Source organism: Salvelinus fontinalis, chromosome 18 (assembly GCF_029448725.1).
Source record: "Salvelinus fontinalis isolate EN_2023a chromosome 18, ASM2944872v1, whole genome shotgun sequence".
Lineage (NCBI taxonomy): Eukaryota > Metazoa > Chordata > Actinopteri > Salmoniformes > Salmonidae > Salvelinus > Salvelinus fontinalis.
The window spans coordinates 24,138,965-24,153,516 of NC_074682.1; the positions used below are offsets into that span (position 1 = coordinate 24,138,965).

A 14,552-nucleotide genomic window follows, 5' to 3' on the forward strand; every position below is an offset into this window, starting at 1 on the left:
GTCTGGAACCATTGTATGTCATCTCTGATGTTGCACCTCCTGGGATAGTGTATGAAGCAGAGGCTGACTCCCCTCAGGAAGCTCTGTAAGAGGAAAATAATGTATTTACCTGGTTTGTTTATGACATGTATTGATCATGAAGTCTAAGATTTGAATGTCTATTTCAGACTAATATCCATAACGGTTGTTTTTCCACTCAAAAGTGATCATGGAAATTAGAATATATTCAAAAGTATAATTTTCAGGGCCTCCCGGGTGGCGCAGTGGTCTAGGGCCGCTGCGCCACCAGAGTCTCTGGGTTCGCGTCCAGGCTCTGTCGCAGCCGGCCGTGACCGGGAGGTCCGTGGGGCGACGCACAATTGGCCTAGCGTCGTCCGGGTTAGGGAGGGTTTGGCCGGTAGGGATATCCTTGTCTCATAGCGCTCCAGCGACTCCTGTGGTGGGCCGGGCGCAGTGCGCGCTAACCAAGGTAGCCAGGTGCACGGTGTTTCCTACCGACACATTGGTGTGGCTGGCTTCCGGGTTGGAGGCGCGCTGTGTTAAGAAGCAACTTCTACTTCATCACAATCCCGGATCCGGGAGCACCCCCATCAGTAAAAAAGCTGACTAGCATAGCCTAGCATTGCGTCACAAGTAAATACTAGCATCTAAATATCATAAAATCACAAGTCCAAGACACCAGATGAAAGATACACATCTTGTGAATCCAGCCATCATTTCTGATTTTTAAAATGTTTTACAGGGAAGACACAATATGTAAATCTATTAGCTAACCACGATAGCAAAAGACAACTTTTTTTTCTCCACCATTTTTTCCCTGCATAGGTAGCTATCACAATTTCGACCAAATAAAGATATAAATAGCCACTAACCAAGAAACAACTTCATCAGATGACAGTCTGATAACATATTTATTGTATAGCATATGTTTTGTTAGAAAAATGTGCATATTTCAGGTATAAATCATAGTTTACCATTGCAGCCACCATCACAACTCTCACCAAAGCAACTAGAATAACTACAGTGACCAACGTGAATTACCTAAATACTCATCATAAATAATTTATGAAAAATACACAGCGTACAGCAAATGAAAGACAAAGATCTTGTGAATCCAGCCAATATTTCAGATTTTTTAAGTGTTTTACAGCGAAAACACAATATAGCATTATATTAGCTTACTACAATAGCCAACCACACAACAGCATTGATTCAAGCCAACAATAGCGATAACAAATAAACCAGCAAAAGATATATATTTTTTCACTAACCTTCTCAAACTTCTTCAGATGACAGTCCTATTGTCACGTTCCTGACCTGTTTGCTGTTGTTTTTGTATGTGTTTAGTTGGTCAGGGCGTGAGTTGGGGTGGGCATTCTATGTTATGTGTTTCTATGTTGGGTTAAATGTGTTGCCTGGTATGGTTCTCAATTAGAGGCAGGTGTTTGACGTTTCCTCTGATTGAGAACCATATTAAGTTAGGCTGTTCTCACTGTTTTGTTTGTGGGTGATTGTTCCTGTGTCTGTGTCTGTCGCACCACACGGGACTGTTTCGTTTGTTTAGTCTGTTCCTGTTCGTGCGTTCTTCGTGTTATATTGTAAGTTCACATGTTCAGGTCTGTCTACGTCGTTTAGTTGTTTTGTAGTTATTCAAGTGTATTTCGTGTCAGTGTTCGTCTTGTTTAATTAAATTCATCATGGAAAATTACCACGCTGCACATTGGTCCTCAGATCCTTCTCGCCTCTCCTCGTCTGAGGAGGAGGAAGAGCTAGACTGCCGTTACACCTATAACATCATATTACACAATACATATAGAGTTTGTTCGAAAATGTGCATATTTAGCGGCACAAATCGTGGTTATACAATGAGAATAGTAGCCAAGCTGCCAACAATATGTCGGAAGAAATCTTGGGAGAGGCACCTAATCTAATCAGTAACTAAATTTAAACTTGACAAAAAAATACAGGTTGGACAGCAAATGAAAGATACATTAGTTCTTAATGCAATCGCTGTGTTAGATTTTTAAAATTAACATTACGACGACATACAGCGTGCGTTAAAGCAAGACCGCACCGAAATTAATGGTGGAATATGAGTTTTACATTTTTCAACAGAACAACGAGTTAACATCATAAATAATTCTTACTTTTTGATGAGCTCCCATCAGAATCTTGGGCAAGTTGTCCTTTTTCCAAAAGAATCGTTGCTCAGTTGTAGATTGTCGCCTTCAACGTTGGAATTAGCAGTAAACATTAGCCATGTGGGCCAAACGTGTCCAAGTCCCTAGAACGCAGCACAAATAAATACCAGAAAATCGCAATATACTGATATTTATTTTTTATTTTACCGTTATTTTACCAGGAAAGTTGACTGAGAACACGTTCTCATTTGCAGCAACGACCTGGGGAATAGTTACAGGGGAGAGGAGGGGGATGAATGAGCCAATTGTAAACTATATATATAAACTGATATAACTCGGTTTAAAATAACAACATTATGATGTCTTTAACACCTATATCGAATAAAATCAGAGCCGGATATATCTAAGGGCTATAACGGGAGCTTTCTAGAACGCCATCCTGAGGTCTGTCTTGCGTCATGGCGAAGAGAAGAAAGGGAGGACCCCACGTTGCCAGCCCATTTATAAGGCCTCAGATCTGCCTAGCAACTCCATTTCAATTCTCACTATTTGCTGACATCCAGGGGAAGGCGTATGCAGTGCATCTCAACCAATAGAAGACATGCAAATTAATAAACCGACCTCAGAACAGCCTGCAGATTTCAGATTTCTCACTTCCTCATAGGAAAATTGCTCCAACTCGAGTTATGTTTTACTCACAGATATAATTCAAACGATTTTAGAAACTAGAGAGTGTTTTCTATCCAATAGTAATAATAATATGCATATTGTACGAGCAAGAATTGAGTACGAGGCAGTTTAATTTGGGAACGAAATTATTACAAAGTGCAAACAGCACCCCCTATTGAGAAGGTTAATTAAGAAGCAGTGCGGCTTGGTTGGGTTGTGCTTCGGAGGACGCATGGCTTTCGACCTTCGTCTCTCCCGAGCCCGTACGGGAGTTGTAGCGATGAGACAAGATAGCAATTACTAGCGATTGGATACCACGAAAATTGGGGAGAAAAGGGGGTAAAATGTAAATAAAAATAAAAAATAAAAAAAGTACACTGCTCAAAAAAATAAAGGGAACACTTAAACAACACAATGTAACTCCAAGTCAATCACATTTCTGTGAAATCAAACTGTCCACTTAGGAAGCAACACTGATTGACAATACATTTCACATGCTGTTGTGCAAATGGAATAGACAAAAGGTGGAAATTATAGGCAATTAGCAAGACACCCCCCAAAACAGGATGATGTTTTGGTCACTTTTGAATGCTGGCGGTGCTCTCATTCTAGTGGTAGCATGAGACGGAGTCTACAACCCACACAAGTGGCTCAGGTAGTGCAGTTCATCCAGGATGGCACATCAATGCGAACTGTGGCAAAAAGGTTTGCTGTGTCTGTCAGCGTAGTGTCCAGAGCATGCAGGCGCTACCAGGAGACAGGCCAGTACATCAGGAGACGTGGAGGAGGCCGTAGGAGGGCAACAACCCAGCAGCAGGACCGCTACCTCCGCCTTTGTGCAAGGAGGTGCACTGCCAGCGCCCTGCAAAATGACCTCCAGCAGGCCACAAATGTGCACGTGTCTGCTCAAACGGTCAGAAACAGACTCCATGAGGGTGGTATGAGGGCCCGACGTCCACAGGTGGGGGTTGTGCTTACAGCCCAACACCGTGCAGGACGTTTGGCATTTGCCAGAGAACACCAAGATTGGCAAATTCGCCACTGGCGCTCTATGCTCTTCACAGATGAAAGCAGGTTCACACTGAGCACATAAGCACATGTGACAGACGTGACAGAGTCTGGAGACGCCGTGGAGAACATTCTGCTGCCTGCAACATCCTCCAGCATGACCGGTTTGGCGATGGGTCAGTCATGGTGTGGGGTGGCATTTCTTTGTGGGGCCGCACAGCCCTCCATGTGCTCGCCAGAGGTAGCCTGACTGCCATTAGGTACCGAGATGAGATCCTCAGACCCCTTGTGAGACCATATGCTGACACATGCACATTTGTGGCCTGCTGGAGGTCATTTTGCAGGGCTCTGGTAGTGCACCTCCTTGCACAAAGGCGGAGGTAGCGGTCCTGCTGCTGGGTTGTTGCCCTCCTACGGCCTCCTCCACGTCTCCTGATGTACTGGCCTGTCTCCTGGTAGCGCCTGCATGCTCTGGACACTACGCTGACAGACACAGCAAACCTTTTTGCCACAGTTCGCATTGATGTGCCATCCTGGATGAACTGCACTACCTGAGCCACTTGTGTGGGTTGTAGACTCCGTCTAATGCTACCACTAGAGTGAGAGCACCGCCAGCATTCAAAAGTGACCAAAACATCAGCCAGGAAGCATAGGAACTGAGAAGTGGTCTGAGGTCACCACCTGCAGAATCACTCCTGTTTTGGGGGGTGTCTTGCTAATTGCCTATAATTTCCACCTTTTATCTATTCCATTTGCACAACAGCATGTGAAATTTATTGTCAATCAGTGTTGCTTCCTAAGTGGACAGTTTGATTTCACAGAAGTGTGATTGACTTGGAGTTACATTGTGTTGTTTAAGTGTTCCCTTTATTTTTTTGAGCAGTGTATAATTTTCGTGTTCACCAGCCAAGCCCTTCCTTCGAAATGGCTATCCATGTTTTGACCTAAGACTTACAAACTCACAGACTTTAGCTAATATGTTTATTCTCCCCAAAAACCTTGATCATGTAACATCCATAACACTTCTTATTATTCTTTATTTCTCCAACATGCCAATGTTTAGACGTCCTTTTTCTTGGGTATACACTCCCCAAGAGGTACTATAGACACAAACATCAAAAGTTACATTTATATTTTGTTTGTCCATTCTCTCAGACATTAAAGTTGGGATTTTGCGTGCAAATGTAAAGTCCATAAAGCTGTAATCACACAGCAAGTGAATGGGTTCATCTTTGAGCCTCCTTAAACATGTATGAAAAGAGCACGCACTACTGGGCTTTACTGTCAAAGGAAGTGCACTTTGATGCACACACACAAAAGTCAATGCTGCCGACTGAAAACCAAGCTGGTACCCCCAGTAGCACAGTCTTTGTGCGTATGCCATGGTCCACGATGAGTGTTGAAGAAACGGAAGGCTTCCTTACGGGTTAACGTCATCATCATTGTGTATATTTGTGGCCGCGTGCCTGAGGCCTGCCTGTAACCTGTGTCAAAGACAATCAATGTGTGTGAGACCAGGCAAATGCTTGTTTACCAGTCTATTTCTGGGCCCTAACATTAGAGCATGACTACTGAGTTAGAGTACATGTCTGTGTGTTTTACAGAGTAACAGTATGTGCCACTGTTCTGTGACAGTGTGTCAGTAAGTCTATAATGAAACAGTGTCTCAGTAACTCTATAATGAAACAGTGTAGGGGAGTGACAGTGTGTCAGTAAGTCTATAATGAAACAGTGTCTCAGTAACTCTATAATGAAACAGTGTAGGGTAGTGACAGTGTGTCAGTAAGTCTATAATGAAACAGTGTAGGGTAGTGTGACAGTGTGTTAGAAGGTCTATAATGAAACAGTGTAGGGTAGTGACAGTGTGTTAGTAAGTCTATAATGAAACAGTGTAGGGTAGTGTGACAGTGTGTTAGTAAGTCTATAATGAAACAGTGTAGGGTAGTGACAGTGTGTTAGTAAGTCTATAATGAAACAGTGTAGGGTAGTGACAGTGTGTTAGTAAGTCTATAATGAAACAGTGTAGGGTAGTGTGACAGTGTGTTAGTAAGTCTATAATGAAACAGTGTAGGGTAGTGTGACAGTGTGTTAGTAAGTCTATAATGAAACAGTGTAGGGTAGTGTGACAGTGTGTTAGTAAGTCTATAATGAAACAGTGTAGGGTAGTGTGACAGTGTGTTAATGAGTCTATAATGAAACAGTGTAGGGTAGTGACAGTGTGTTAGTAAGTCTATAATGAAACAGTGTAGGGTAGTGACAGTGTGTTAGTAATGAGTCTACAATGAAACAGTGTAGGGTAGTGTGACAGTGTGTTAGTAAGTCTATAATGAAACAGTGTAGGGTAGTGTGACAGTGTGTTAGTAAGTCTATAATGAAACAGTGTAGGGTAGTGACAGTGTGTTAGTAAGTCTATAATGAAACAGTGTAGGGTAGTGACAGTGTGTTAGTAAGTCTATAATGAAACAGTGTAGGGTAGTGTGACAGTGTGTTAGTAAGTCTATAATGAAACAGTGTAGGGTAGTGTGACAGTGTGTTAGTAAGTCTATAATGAAACAGTGTAGGGTAGTGTGACAGTGTGTTAGTAAGTCTATAATGAAACAGTGTAGGGTAGTGTGACAGTGTGTTAATAAGTCTATAATGAAACAGTGTAGGGTAGTGACAGTGTGTTAGTAAGTCTATAATGAAACAGTGTAGGGTAGTGACAGTGTGTTAGTAATGAGTCTACAATGAAACAGTGTAGGGTAGTGTGACAGTGTGTTAGTAAGTCTATAATGAAACAGTGTAGGGTAGTGTGACAGTGTGTTAGTAAGTCTATAATGAAACAGTGTAGGGTAGTTACAGTGTGTCAGTAAGTCTATAATGAAACAGTGTAGGGTAGTGTGACAGTGTGTTAGTAAGTCTATAATGAAACAGTGTAGGGTAGTGTGACAGTGTGTTAGTAAGTCTATAATGAAACAGTGTAGGGTAGTGTGACAGTGTGTTAGTAAGTCTATAATGAAATAGTGTAGGGTAGTTACAGTGTGTCAGTAAGTCTATAATGAAACAGTGTAGGGTAGTGTGACAGTGTGTTAGTAATAAGTCTATAATGAAACAGTGTAGGGTAGTGTGACAGTGTGTTAGTAAGTCTATAATGAAACAGTGTAGGGTAGTGACAGTGTGTTAGTAAGTCGATAATGAAACAGTGTAGGGTAGTGACAGTGTGTTAGTAAGTCTATAATGAAACAGTGTAGGGTAGTGTGACAGTGTGTTAGTAAGTCTATAATGAAACAGTGTAGGGTAGTTACAGTGTGTTAGTAAGTCGATAATGAAACAGTGTAGGGTAGTGACAGTGTGTTAGTAAGTCTATAATGAAACAGTGTAGGGTAGTGTGACAGTGTGTCAGTAGGTCTATAATGAAACAGTGTAGGGTAGTGTGACAGTGTGTTAGTAATAAGTCTATAATTAAACAGTGTAGGGTAGTGTGACAGTGTGTTAGTAAGTCTATAATGAAACAGTGTAGGGTAGTGACAGTGTGTTAGTAAGTCGATAATGAAACAGTGTAGGGTAGTGTGACAGTGTGTTAGTAAGTCTATAATGAAACAGTGTAGGGTAGTGTGACAGTGTGTTAGTAAGTCTACATTGAAACAGTGTAGGGTAGTGACAGTGTGTTAGTAAGTCGATAATGAAACAGTGTAGGGTAGTGTGACAGTGTGTTAGTAAGTCTATAATGAAACAGTGTAGGGTAGTGTGACAGTGTGTTAGTAAGTCTATAATGAAACAGTGTAGGGTAGTGTGACAGTGTGTTAGTAAGTCTATAATGAAACAGTGTAGGGTAGTGTGACAGTGTGTTAGTAAGTCTATAATGAAACAGTGTAGGGTAGTGTGACAGTGTGTTAGTAAGTCTATAATGAAACAGTGTAGGGTAGTGTGACAGTGTGTTAGTAAGTCGATAATGAAACAGTGTAGGGTAGTGTGACAGTGTGTTAGTAAGTCTATAATGAAACAGTGTAGGGTAGTGTGACAGTGTGTTAGTAAGTCTATAATGAAACAGTGTAGGGTAGTGTGACAGTGTGTTAGTAAGTCTATAATGAAACAGTGTAGGGTAGTGTGACAGTGTGTTAGTAAGTCTATAATGAAACAGTGTAGGGTAGTGTGACAGTGTGTTAGTAAGTCTATAATGAAACAGTGTAGGGTAGTGACAGTTTGTTAGTAAGTCTATAATGAAACAGTGTAGGGTAGTGACAGTTTGTTAGTAAGTCTATAATGAAACAGTGTAGGGTAGTGTGACAGTGTGTTAGAAGGTCTATAATGAAACAGTGTAGGGTAGTTACAGTGTGTCAGTAAGTCTATAATGAAACAGTGTAGGGTAGTGTGACAGTGTGTTAGTAATAAGTCTATAATGAAACAGTGTAGGGTAGTGTGACAGTGTGTTAGTAAGTCTATAATGAAACAGTGTAGGGTAGTGTGACAGTGTGTTAGTAAGTCTATAATGAAACAGTGTAGGGTAGTTACAGTGTGTCAGTAAGTCTATAATGAAACAGTGTAGGGTAGTGTGACAGTGTGTTAGTAATAAGTCTATAATGAAACAGTGTAGGGTAGTGTGACAGTGTGTTAATAAGTCTATATTGAAACAGTGTAGGGTAGTGTGACAGTGTGTTAGTAAGTCTATAATGAAACAGTGTAGGGTAGTGACAGTGTGTTAGTAAGTCTATAATGAAACAGTGTAGGGTAGTGACAGTGTGTTAGTAATGAGTCTACAATGAAACAGTGTAGGGTAGTGTGACAGTGTGTTAGTAAGTCTACAATGAAACAGTGTAGGGTAGTGTGACAGTGTGTTAGTAAGTCTATAATGAAACAGTGTAGGGTAGTGTGACAGTGTGTTAGTAAGTCTATAATGAAACAGTGTAGGGTAGTGTGACAGTGTGTTAGTAAGTCTATAATGAAACAGTGTAGGGTAGTTACAGTGTGTCAGTAAGTCTATAATGAAACAGTGTAGGGTAGTGACAGTGTGTTAGTAAGTCTATAATGAAACAGTGTAGGGTAGTGTGACAGTGTGTTAGAAGATCTATAATGAAACAGTGTAGGGTAGTGTGACAGTGTGTTAGTAAGTCTATAATGAAACAGTGTAGGGTAGTGTGACAGTGTGTTAGTAAGTCGATAATGAAACAGTGTAGGGTAGTGACAGTGTGTCAGTAAGTCTATAATGAAACAGTGTAGGGTAGTGTGACAGTGTGTTAGTAATAAGTCTACAATGAAACAGTGTAGGGTAGTTACAGTGTGTCAGTAAGTCTATAATGAAACAGTGTAGGGTAGTGTGACAGTGTGTTAGTAATAAGTCTACAATGAAACAGTGTAGGGTAGTGTGACAGTGTGTTAGTAAGTCTATAATGAAACAGTGTAGGGTAGTGTGACAGTGTGTTAGTAAGTCGATAATGAAACAGTGTAGGGTAGTGACAGTGTGTTAGGAAGTCTATAATGAAACAGTGTAGGGTAGTGTGACAGTGTGTCAGTAAGTCTATAATGAAACAGTGTAGGGTAGTGTGACAGTGTGTCAGTAAGTCTATAATGAAACAGTGTAGGGTAGTGTGACAGTGTGTTAGTAAGTCTATAATGAAACAGTGTAGGGTAGTGACAGTGTGTTAGTAAGTCTATAATAAAACATTGTAGGGTAATGACAGTGTGTTAGTAATAAGTCTACAATGAAACAGTGTAGGGTAGTGTGACAGTGTGTTAGTAAGTCTATAATGAAACAGTGTAGGGTAGTTACAGTGTGTCAGTAAGTCTATAATGAAACAGTGTAGGGTAGTGACAGTGTGTCAGTAAGTCTATAATGAAACAGTGTAGGGTAGTGTGACAGCGTGTTAGAAGGTCTATAATGAAACAGTGTAGGGTAGTGTGACAGTGTGTTAGTAAGTCTATAATGAAACAGTGTAGGGTAGTTACAGTGTGTCATTAAGTCTATAATGAAACAGTGTAGGGTAGTGTGACAGTGTGTTAGTAATAAGTCTATAATGAAACAGTGTAGGGTAGTGTGACAGTGTGTTAGTAAGTCTATAATGAAACAGTGTAGGGTAGTGTGACAGTGTGTTAGTAAGTCTATAATGAAACAGTGTAGGGTAGTGACAGTGTGTTACTAAGTCGATAATGAAACAGTGTAGGGTAGTGACAGTGTGTTAGTAAGTCTATAATGAAACAGTGTACGGTAGTGTGACAGTGTGTTAGTAAGTCTATAATGAAACAGTGTAGGGTAGTGTGACAGTGTGTCAGTAAGTCTATAATGAAACAGTGTAGGGTAGTGTGACAGTGTGTTAATAAGTCTATAATGAAACAGTGTAGGGTAGTGACAGTGTGTTATTAAGTCTATAATAAAACAGTGTAGGGTAGTGACAGTGTGTTAGTAATGAGTCTACAATGAAACAGTGTAGGGTAGTGTGACAGTGTGTTAGTAAGTCTATAATGAAACAGTGTGGGGTAGTGTGACAGTGTGTTAGTAAGTCTATAATGAAACAGTGTAGGGTAGTGTGACAGTGTGTTAGTAAGTCTATAATGAAACAGTGTAGGGTAGTTACAGTGTGTCAGTAAGTTTATAATGAAACAGTGTAGGGTAGTGACAGTGTGTCAGTAAGTCTATAATGAAACAGTGTAGGGTAGTGTGACAGTGTGTTAGAAGGTCTATAATGAAACAGTGTAGGGTAGTGTGACAGTGTGTTAGTAATAAGTCTATAATGAAACAGTGTAGGGTAGTGTGACAGTGTGTTAGTAGGTCTATAATGAAACAGTGTAGGGTAGTGACAGTGTGTTAGTAAGTCGATAATGAAACAGTGTAGGGTAGTGACAGTGTGTTAGTAAGTCTATAATGAAACAGTGTAGGGTAGTGTGACAGTGTGTTAGTAAGTCTATAATGAAACAGTGTAGGGTAGTGTGACAGTGTGTTAGTAAGTCTATAATGAAACAGTGTAGGGTAGTGTGACAGTGTGTCAGTAAGTCTATAATGAAACAGTGTAGGGTAGTGACAGTGTGTTAGTAAGTCTATAATGAAACAGTGTAGGGTAGTGTGACAGTGTGTCAGTAAGTCTATAATGAAACAGTGTAGGGTAGTGTGACAGTGTGTTAGTAAGTCTATAATGAAACAGTGTAGGGTAGTGTGACAGTGTGTTAGTAATGAGTCTATAATGAAACAGTGTAGGGTAGTGTGACAGTGTGTTAGTAATGAGTCTATAATGAAACAGTGTAGGGTAGTGACAGTGTGTTAGTAAGTCTATAATGAAACAGTGTAGGGTAGTGTGACAGTGTGTTAGTAATAAGTCTATAATGAAACAGTGTAGGGTAGTGTGACAGTGTGTTAGTAAGTCTATAATGAAACAGTGTAGGGTAGTGTGACAGTGTGTTAGTAATAAGTCTATAATGAAACAGTGTAGGGTAGTGTGACAGTGTGTCAGTAAGTCTATAATGAAACAGTGTAGGGTAGTGACAGTGTGTTAGTAAGTCTATAATAAAACAGTGTAGGGTAGTGACAGTGTGTTAGTAAGTCTATAATAAAACAGTGTAGGGTAGTGACAGTGTGTTAGTAAGTCTATAATGAAACAGTGTAGGGTAATGACAATGTGTTAGTAATAAGTCTACAATGAAACAGTGTAGGGTAGTGTGACAGTGTGTTAGTAAGTCTATAATGAAACAGTGTAGGGTAGTTACAGTGTGTCAGTAAGTCTATAATGAAACAGTGTAGGGTAGTGTGACAGTGTGTTAGTAAGTCTATAATGAAACAGTGTAGGGTAGTGTGACAGTGTGTTAGTAAGTCGATAATGAAACAGTGTAGGGTAGTGTGACAGTGTGTTAGTAAGTCTATAATGAAACAGTGTAGGGTAGTGACAGTTTGTTAGTAAGTCTATAATGAAACAGTGTAGGGTAGTGTGACAGTGTGTTAATAAGTCTATAATGAAACAGTGTAGGGTAGTGTGACAGTGTGTTAGTAATGAGTCTACAATGAAACAGTGTAGGGTAGTGTGACAGTGTGTTAGTAAGTCTATAATGAAACAGTGTAGGGTAGTGTGACAGTGTGTTAGTAATAAGTCTACAATGAAACAGTGTAGGGTAGTGTGACAGTGTGTTAGTAAGTCTATAATGAAACAGTGTAGGGTAGTGTGACAGTGTGTTAGTAATGAGTCTACAATGAAACAGTGTAGGGTAGTGTGACAGTGTGTTAGTAAGTCTATAATGAAACAGTGTAGGGTAGTGTGACAGTGTGTTAGTAAGTCTATAATGAAACAGTGTAGGGTAGTGTGACAGTGTGTTAGTAAGTCTATAATGAAACAGTGTAGGGTAGTTACAGTGTGTCAGTAAGTCTATAATGAAACAGTGTAGGGTAGTGTGACAGTGTGTCAGTAAGTCTATAATGAAACAGTGTAGGGTAGTGTGACAGTGTGTTAGTAAGTCTATAATGAAACAGTGTAGGGTAGTGACAGTGTGTTAGTAAGTCTATAATAAAACATTGTAGGGTAATGACAGTGTGTTAGTAATAAGTCTACAATGAAACAGTGTAGGGTAGTGTGACAGTGTGTTAGTAAGTCTATAATGAAACAGTATAGGGTAGTTACAGTGTGTCAGTAAGTCTATAATGAAACAGTGTAGGGTAGTGACAGTGTGTCAGTAAGTCTATAATGAAACAGTGTAGGGTAGTGTGACAGCGTGTTAGAAGGTCTATAATGAAACAGTGTAGGGTAGTGTGACAGTGTGTTAGTAAGTCTATAATGAAACAGTGTAGGGTAGTGTGACAGTGTGTTAGTAAGTCTATAATGAAATAGTGTAGAGTAGTGTGACAGTGTGTTAGAAGGTCTATAATGAAACAGTGTAGGGTAGTGTGACAGTGTGTTAGTAGGTCTATAATGAAACAGTGTAGGGTAGTGTGACAGTGTGTTAGTAAGTCTATAATGAAACAGTGTAGAGTAGTGTGACAGTGTGTTAGTAAGTCTATAATGAAACAGTGTAGGGTAGTGTGACAGTGTGTTAGTAAGTCTATAATGAAACAGTGTAGGGTAGTTACAGTGTGTCAGTAAGTCTATAATGAAACAGTGTAGGGTAGTGTGACAGTGTGTTAGTAAGTCTATAATGAAACAGTGTAGGGTAGTGTGACAGTGTGTTAGTAAGTCTATAATGAAACAGTGTAGGGTAGTTACAGTGTGTCAGTAAGTCTATTATGAAACAGTGTAGGGTAGTGACAGTGTGTCAGTAAGTCTATAATGAAACAGTGTAGGGTAGTGTGACAGTGTGTTAGAAGGTCTATAATGAAACAGTGTAGGGTAGTGTGACAGTGTGTTAGTAAGTCTATAATGAAACAGTGTAGGGTAGTGTGACAGTGTGTCAGTAAGTCTATAATGAAACAGTGTAGGGTAGTGTGACAGTGTGTTAGTAAGTCTATAATGAAACAGTGTAGGGTAGTGTGACAGTGTGTTAGTAAGTCTATAATGAAACAGTGTAGGGTAGTGACAGTGTGTCAGTAAGTCTATAATGAAACAGTGTAGGGTAGTGACAGTGTGTTAGTAATAAGTCTACAATGAAACAGTGTAGGGTAGTGTGACAGTGTGTTAGTAAGTCTATAATGAAACAGTGTAGGGTAGTGACAGTGTGTTAGTAAGTCGATAATGAAACAGTGTAGGGTAGTGACAGTGTGTTAGTAATAAGTCTACAATGAAACAGTGTAGGGTAGTGTGACAGTGTGTTAGTAAGTCTATAATGAAACAGTGTAGGGTAGTGACAGTGTGTTAGTAAGTCGATAATGAAACAGTGTAGGGTAGTGACAGTGTGTTAGTAAGTCTATAATAAAACAGTGTAGGGTAATGACATTGTGTTAGTAATAAGTCTACAATGAAACAGTGTAGGGTAGTGTGACAGTGTGTTAGTAAGTCTATAATGAAACAGTGTAGGGTAGTTACAGTGTGTCAGTAAGTCTATAATGAAACAGTGTAGGGTAGTGACAGTGTGTCAGTAAGTCTATAATGAAACAGTGTAGGGTAGTTTGACAGTGTGTTAGAAGGTCTATAATGAAACAGTGTAGGGTAGTGTGACAGCGTGTTAGAAGGTCTATAATGAAACAGTGTAGGGTAGTGTGACAGTGTGTTAGTAAGTCTATAATGAAACAGTGTAGGGTAGTGTGACAGTGTGTTAGTAAGTCTATAATGAAACAGTGTAGGGTAGTGTGACAGTGTGTTAGTAAGTCTATAATGAAACAGTGTAGGGTAGTGTGACAGTGTGTTAGTAAGTCTATAATGAAACAGTGTAGGGTAGTGTGACAGTGTGTTAGAAGGTCTATAATGAAACAGTGTAGGGTAGTGTGACAGTGTGTTAGTAAGTCTATAATGAAACAGTGTAGGGTAGTGTGACAGTGTGTCAGTAAGTCTATAATGAAACAGTGTAGGGTAGTGTGACAGTGTGTTAGTAAGTCTATAATGAAACAGTGTAGGGTAGTGTGACAGTGTGTTAGTAAGTCTATAATGAAACAGTGTAGGGTAGTGTGACAGTGTGTTAGTAAGTCTATAATGAAACAGTGTAGGGTAGTGTGACAGTGTGTTAGTAAGTCTATAATGAAACAGTGTAGGGTAGTTACAGTGTGTCAGTAAGTCTATAATGAAACAGTGTAGGGTAGTGACAGTGTGTCAGTAAGTCTATAATGAAACAGTGTAGGGTAGTGTGACAGTGTGTTAGAAGGTCTATAATGAAACAGTGTAGGGTAGTGTGACAGTGTGTTAGTAAGTCTATAAT

At 39.9% G+C, this 14,552-nt stretch overlaps 1 protein-coding gene across 3 annotated transcripts in view; it reads right to left on the minus strand.

Annotated features, from left to right (window-relative positions):
* The window catches only part of LOC129815185 (voltage-gated potassium channel subunit beta-2-like), a 175,390-nt gene that overhangs the window by 119,305 nt on the left and 41,533 nt on the right, over positions 1-14,552 (minus strand). The window lies entirely within an intron of this gene.